Genomic DNA, 7,639 nt, shown 5'->3' with positions numbered 1-7,639 from the left:
CATGATCTGGTGCAGGTCATGGTAAACAGAAAAGATTGAAAAGAAAAGACTGATCAGTCCACTCAAGTGGTGGGAGGCGACATGACAGCAGGTTTGGACCAGTCAGTTTGTGCACTGTGCAGTTGAAGCCAGGTAAGACCAAGAACAACAGGTGCAGGCTGAGCAGGACTTATTTTTCAGCAATTGTATTAATGATTATCATAAAATGTGAGGGAAGTGCAGGTGTGGTGTGTGATTACAGACAATGATTGGGTTAGAATCCAGGAAGTCATCATAAGCGGAAGAACGCCATTGACCTCGTACCTGGGAGTTGGAGACGTCTGGTGCAGTGATTAGTGGAGGAGCGAATGATAAGCATGAAAGTCCTGCCTGGATGTGAAGCACGGGCAGGGCGGACCATGCAACTAAAGAGATTGTTTCCAATCGAGTAAAGGGAGGCTGTTTACCCCCAGTTGCATTAGCTCATCAGTGCCGATGAGATACAACTGTGTACCCAGATGAGGTGGTGCTTAGGGTCACTTCTGAATGACTTGTGGGTCGAAGCAAATAGCTACAGAGATTGACAGTGGTTTTGGGAGATCCAGATCACCGCGCTGTCTCTCTTTCTGCATTGTTCTCAACAAATGGCCACGTAAATGAGTCCCTGTAGCGTGGAGGGCTTATCGTAGCCTGCCAGTTTATCTTTTATCTCCGGTTGGACCTGAACCTGCTGTCTTCCCATCCCCTCTCCACTGCCAAGATATAAAAAACATTATTAGAGAAGAACATACTTCAGGGCAAAAGTTAAAAATAGGTATGGGAGTAAGTTGATCGAAGGTTGTTGGTAGTTGTTGATTAAACAAAAGAGTACATTGGTGTAGGGATGTCCCGATCCAGGTTTTTGCACTTCTGATCCGATACCGATATTGTTTTTGCACTTCCGATCAGATACCGATACTGACCGATACTGGCCTATCCGAGCATGTATTAAAGTTTAAAGTTATTTAGCCTACTTAGTTGTCAGAATCATGTTGAAAAGGGTTTTAGTACTCTTGTTAACTAGCCAGCTGAATTAGGGGAGTTAGAATAATACACAATGGTTGGTAACAAGAAACTGACCTGTTTATTCAAGGATAAACACAAAATAGACAAAATTATACATGACAAACAGAAATGGCATCATTGAACTAGGGCTGGGCGATATGGCCTTTTTTTAATATTGCGATATTTTAAGGCCATATCGCGATACACAATATATATGTGGATATTTTGCCTTAGCCTTGAATGAACACTTGATGAATATAATCACAGCAGTATGATGATTCTATGTGTCTACATTAAAACATTCTTCTTCATACTGCATTAATATATGCTACTTTTAAACTTTCATGCAGAGAGGGAAATCACAACTAAAAAAAATAATTATTTTTTTCATACAGTGTTGATCTGGAAATGTTTGCCTCAGCATTTTGATGGTGTGAGCGTGTGGCACCGAATGGAGATAAGCGTCTCGACAGACGTTACAATATTTGAAAAATGATGACGATAACTGTTTTCTCTGTCGTGTTCGTGTGTCGAAAATTGTTATGCGCTTATTTTTTTATTTGATTTTGTGCGTGGCATAGATTTGCCGTGCGCTAGCATCACAGCTAACGTTAGCCACAGTGACGTGCGGTGAGGTTCATGGCTGGTGAGGCACTGACTTCATCACAGTCAGATTTACAAACATATGAACCCTAAAGAGTATCTTATTCACCATTTGATTGGCAGCAGTTAACAGGTTATGTTTAAAAGCTCATACCAGCATTCTTCCCTGCTTGGCACTCAGCATCAAGGCTTGGAATTGGGGGTTAAATCACCAAAAATTATTCCCGGGCGCGGTGCCGCTGCTGCCCACTGCTCCCCTCACCTCCCAGGGGGTGATCAAGGGATGGGTCAAATGCAGAGGACAAATTTCATTACACCTAGTGTGTGTGTGACAATCATTGGTACTTTAACTTAACTTTAACTTTACACATACAAACTGTAGCACACAAAAAAGCACAGTTAATAAAAAAAAACGTTATTATGGTCTTACCTTTACTAAGTTATAAATGAAGTCCATTCGCCGCTGTTGTGCTGGATTAATGCACCTCCTGACAGGAGCCCTCACTTAAATTTTCCACGTGCAAGATTGAATCTATTTAAAAAAGTGTAACCGAGGGTTTATAAATGTCGCCTATACTGTATGAAACTACAAAATAACAAACACGGAGGCTCCAGTTTACACGAGGACCACTTTATTTACATTCTTTCAAAAACCTCCGCTCCACAGAAACATGTCATCACTTCCGCTCTTGGCGCCTTCAAAATAAGAGCTCAAGGCATATACTGTATAACAGCGCATAACAGGAACTTAACATCACAAAGAGGAAAGCCCATAAAAATAGGTTACAAAAGTTATTTCATAAGAAGCCAAAAAATTCAAAAACAATAATGTTCGTGTTGGAGGAGTTGTGAGTTAGGTACACCTGCAGTCTGCAGGTGTACCTAATGTTGTGGCCCTGCAGTCATTCACAACTCCTCCAACACGAACATTATTGTTTTTGCACTTTTTGGCTTCTTATGAAATAACATTTTTAAATAGATTCAATCTTGCACGTGGAAAGTTTAAGTGTGGGCTTTAGTTGATACAACACTCCCGTCAGGGCTTGCAATCTACAGCGGGGGTGCAGGAGGCGAGCCTCAGCCAGTGCGTCTTTTGCAGCCGTTTTATGATCGCTCAGCACAAGAAATACGTTACACACATACAGTTGTTGACAAAATACACTGTACATTATATACCTCAGCTAACTAAACTATGGAAATGTATAATATAGTTCATATAGCAATACGGTCTCACTGCACAGCAGGCCAGCAGTTAGCCGAGTCATTGCGCAATCCATGGTGAGGCACAAATGAGTGACGTGCCTCAACTGGCTGCTGTTCACCGCACCGTCTCTTCTCAGTATTTGAACGGCAAATGTGAAAATTCAGCGATTTTAAATAAAAATAATCTAAAACTGGTGAAGTTAAATGGAAAATAACTTTATAGTATAATCACTGGAAACATTTAACAATTTAATTTTTTTTTTTTCTTTTTACTTTTTTTTTCTTTCCATGATGGCAGGTGAGGCCCAGCCTCACCTGCCTCTAGTGACTGCACGTCACTGGTTAACCATGCTGCTACCTCTCTGCTCGGGGAGGACGTATACGTATGTGACGTATGACGTGACAGAATGTGACGTGTGTAAGAAGGTGCGCTTGCTGTCTGTGAGAGGGAGACACAGGAAAGAGTGAGAAGAGCCTGTCGTGTAATGTCCGCAGCTAAAAGCAACTGCGTGAGAATCCATAGACCTGTGGATGTGTTGAAGGTGTGCTGGAAAATGCAGAACGGAAATTAGGGAGCAGCATAAAAGTGGAATGTATTATTTAAATCGGTGCGTTGGAAAACACGGACCGGAGTTTTTTTTTAAACTGGATCTGGATCGGCATTTTCCCATGCCTTGCCGATACGCATTTTTTGGCAAATATCGGCGGCCGATCCGATCCAAATATCGGATCGGGACATCCCTACATTGGTGTATGGATTGCCTGAAAATACAGTTCATAAAAGTATCTCTCTGGGTCAAAATATTTGGCTTTTGGTTGGCGTTGGAAAGATTGAAGGTGAAGCCATCGTGGAAAACTAGGTACTAGCGTAACCCACGCTGGGCAAAAGGCTAAGTGTCCCATTCAGAACAGCACTTGAAAGAGCAGTCTTGACTCGGTGAAAGCGAACTGCCACTGTAGCTACAGTGGCAAATATCTAACGACTAACATGAAACCAACTCCACAGTGGTTGCTCTCCAAGGTAAGTACTGTACATTATTATTACATTAATTCAGAAAACGACTTTAGTTGTTTGAACTTAATTGTAAGCTTATGGTTAAGGTTTAAGTTTATTTCAAGCATACATACAATTACAACATGGTACATCACAATTTCCAGAATAGGAAGGAGCAGAGCTTCTAATCCTACCCCTTTTCCATCACACAGCAATTGCTAACATTTTTGTTCACTTCCTGTTCTCAATTTATTCACAATATACTTCATAAATAATAACATTCGAAAAATAAATAATGAATAGTGACATAAGTTGTGTTTCAGATAGTGGGATGACTAAGATTATCAATAAATTCAAAGTGTTTATCATGGTTTTTCCTCTTTGTACTTTGTAAACACTTTAAATTTGAACTTAAACTGGATCATTTTAGTACACTGTTTGATTTATTTGCTTAATCCATTCCATAATTTAATTCCACCTACTGATATACCAAAGGTTTTAAGTGCATAAAAATGTTTAAAGTAATTTTTTTCTCTGAGGTTATATTTCTATTTTGTTGATAAGAATTGTTGTACGTTCTTAGTTATTAGCAGGTTATAGGTTGTTTTGTGCATAATTTTAGCTGTTTGCAAATTCACTATTGTGGAATTTCAATATTTTCATTTCAATAATTAAAGGGCTTGAATGTTCTCTATATCCAACATTATATATTATTTTTAACTGATCTTTTTTGCAACACGGTTAGTGACTGAAGCATACTTTTGTAGTTATTTCCCCAAATTTCTGCTCAATAACTCAGATATGGTAACACTAATGAGCAGTAAAGAATATGAAGTGATTTTTGGTCCAATACATGTTTAGCTTTATTCATTATTGATGTATTTCTTGCCACCTTATGTTGTATATTTTTTACATGAGATTTCCAGTTCATTTTGTCATCAATCATTACACCTTAAAATTGTATTTTATTTACTCTTTCAACGTCTATTTGTATTTGTTTTTGACTTTCTCTTCTACTGTTACCAAATAGGGGCAGCACGGTGGTAGAGGGGTTAGTGCGTCTGCCTCACAATACGAAGGTGCTGAGTAGTCTGGGGTTCAATCGGGATCTTTCTGTGTGGAGTTTGCATGTTCTCCCCGTGACTGTGTGGGTTCCCTCCGGGTACTCCGGCTTCCTCCCACCTCCAAAAACATGCACCTGGGGATAGGTTGATTGGCAACACTAAATTGGCCCTAGTGTGTGAATGTGAGTGTGAATGTTGTCTGTCTATCTGTGTTGGCCCTGCGATTAGGTGGCGACTTGTCCAGGGTGTACACCGCCTTCCGCCCGATTGTAGCTGAGATAGGCTCCAGCGCCCCCCGTAACCCCGAAGGGAATAAGCGGTAGAAAATGGATGGATGTTACCAAATATCATTATTTTTGTTTTACTGAGGTTTAAGGATCGTCTGTTTTTGTCAAACCATCTTTTTAATTTGTTCATGACTTCTGTTAATTATATTAGCTCCTGTGTGTATTCTCTCCTGAACAAAATGCTGTTGTATAGTCTGTGAATAATACTAATTTCAAGTCTTGTGTAACTTTACTAATGCTATTTATTGAAAGATTTAACAATTTTGGTCCCAGTTTTGAGCCCTGTGGTGCACCACAGGATATATTTAGCGTTGTAGACGTACTTTTGCTTCGTGTATTGCTTCCTGTTAAGTAGATTTTTATCCAGTTTAAGATCAACTCTCTGATGCCATACGTTTTTATTTTTTTTATTACAATATTGTGATTAAGTGTGTCAAATGCTTTAGTTAAATCCATAAAAACTGCCACTGCACACTGTTCACGATCTATTGCATTGGTAAATTCCTCTGTTATTTCTGATGGGTCGCTCCATCACCGCCAGTGCGCCAGTCAGGGGGTCGTCAGCACCATAACAAATGCATGCCGAGGTTCAGCGTCAAATAGATGCTCGCAGTCTTGTTGATGCTGCTGGTCTTCGGCGCCTTCTTCTTCTGCGAGTATCTCATTTACTGCCCCACCATCGTCCAGTGCGCCTGGCTCCGGATAGAGCATGCGTGCGACGGGGAGGACTCGCCGCCAGTCCGCGCCATGGTGCTGTCGGACACGCACCTCCTGGGAGCCGTGGGGGGGCACTGGTTCGACAAGCTGAGGAGGGAATGGCAGATGGAGAGAGCCTTCCAGACCGCCTTGTGGCTCCTCAGGCCCGAGGTGGTCTTCATTCTGGGGGACATCTTTGACGAGGGCAAGTGGAGCTCCCAGAAGCACTGGGAGGATGACGTGCGTCGCTTCCACAGGATATTCAGACACTCCAGCGACACAGAGCTCATCCCCCGAAACCCCCGATCATGTTACAGCACTACCCGCTGTACAGAGTGAGCGACGCAGGCTGCACAGGCACAGACGCAGCGCCGCCTAGAGAACGACAACTTCTGATCAGAGAGAAGTACGATGTGCTGTCAAAGGAAGCCTCCCAGAAGTTGCTGCAGTGGTTTAAGCCCCGCCTCATCCTGAGTGGCCACACCCACAGCGGATGTGAGGTTCTCCATGACAACAAGTACCCAGAAATCAGCGCGCCGTCCTTCAGCTGGAGGAACCGCAACAATCCCAGCTTGATCCTGGCGTCAGTGTCCCCAGGGAGTTACGCTCTGTCCAAGTGTTTCTTACCGGAGGAGAGTACGGTGATCGGGGTGTATTGCTGCTTGGTGCTGCTCGTCCTGGCTCACTGTTTATGGATGAAAGGCCTGCTGCAGCGCCTCAGCCTGTGCCTGCTGGGGAAGCACAAGTCGCTGTGAAACTACACTACCCAGCAGCCACCGCGACCACCTGGAAGCGGAACAGAGCGAAGAGAAGGACTTGGGATTCGTTCGAACATGCTAAGAAACTCTTGGTTTGTGTGAAAGACGCAAATTTATATTTTAGTCTAAAATCGTGTTTTAAAGGACTTAAAAGTTGTGACATTTATGACGTGATTGTTGCCTGTGTCGCACAAACTGATTTTAATGAGTTTGTCTTATCTTCCGCTATAGCCCTCAAAAGGCGGTGCTTGTTATAATGGTTCAGGTAAAAAAAAAAAAAAAGCTGGGAGTTTCCGGTGAACCAAACGAGCCACCACACTTCCCAGCGCTTTGCCTTGTTTTTGGCATCCTGAGACAAACTTTATTATTATGATTGATGTGAATCATTATTGTTGTTGAGTCATGTGTGTCCACTGTGAACATGAATCACATTTTGTTAAGGGATTCCTCTTTTATGACACACATCTGAGGTAGCTCACTTTATGTGCCAAATGTTTGTGCAATATTTTTTGGGGCCAAATTGTTGACATTGAACTGTGCATATTAAATCACCATCTCTAGACCGAGTTGGAGTTTTGTGCAGCACATAATCAGATTAAAGCCATCGAAGTTGCAATATTAGCTCTGTATCCATATTGGTTTTCAGCAAGTATTCTTTATTTGTTTATGAAACTCTCCAATCTGTTATTGAACAGTTTTTCAATTATTTTAGAAAATTGTGAAAGTAAATAAACTGGTCTATAATTTGTAAATTTGTGTTTGTCTCCAGTGTTATGAATAGGTACAACTTTAGCTATTTTCATTTTTGTTTGGGAATTTTCCTGTTTGAAATGACAGGTTACTAATATACATTAGTATACATACATTAAGTTAGATTTTTTTCTAAGGTTATATTTCTCTTTTTGTTGAGAAGAATCGTACATTCTTGGGTAGCAGGTTATAGTTTGCTTTCTACATAATGTTAGCTGTGTTGTGTTTTATTGTTCTCCTTTCTTCCCTTTTATTTTATGC

At 41.4% G+C, this 7,639-nt stretch overlaps 1 pseudogene; it reads left to right on the top strand.

The window, feature by feature from the left end:
• Nucleotides 1-5,759: 5,759 nt before the first annotated feature.
• LOC133610431 (metallophosphoesterase 1 pseudogene) lies at nt 5,760-7,380 on the top strand (annotated as a pseudogene).
• The last annotated feature ends 259 nt before the right edge of the window (nt 7,381-7,639 follow it).

Source organism: Nerophis lumbriciformis, linkage group LG02 (genome assembly GCF_033978685.3).
Source record: "Nerophis lumbriciformis linkage group LG02, RoL_Nlum_v2.1, whole genome shotgun sequence".
Lineage (NCBI taxonomy): Eukaryota > Metazoa > Chordata > Actinopteri > Syngnathiformes > Syngnathidae > Nerophis > Nerophis lumbriciformis.
The sequence above is the reverse complement of the archived record's forward strand: the minus strand, read 5'-3'. Positions and strand labels throughout refer to the sequence as shown.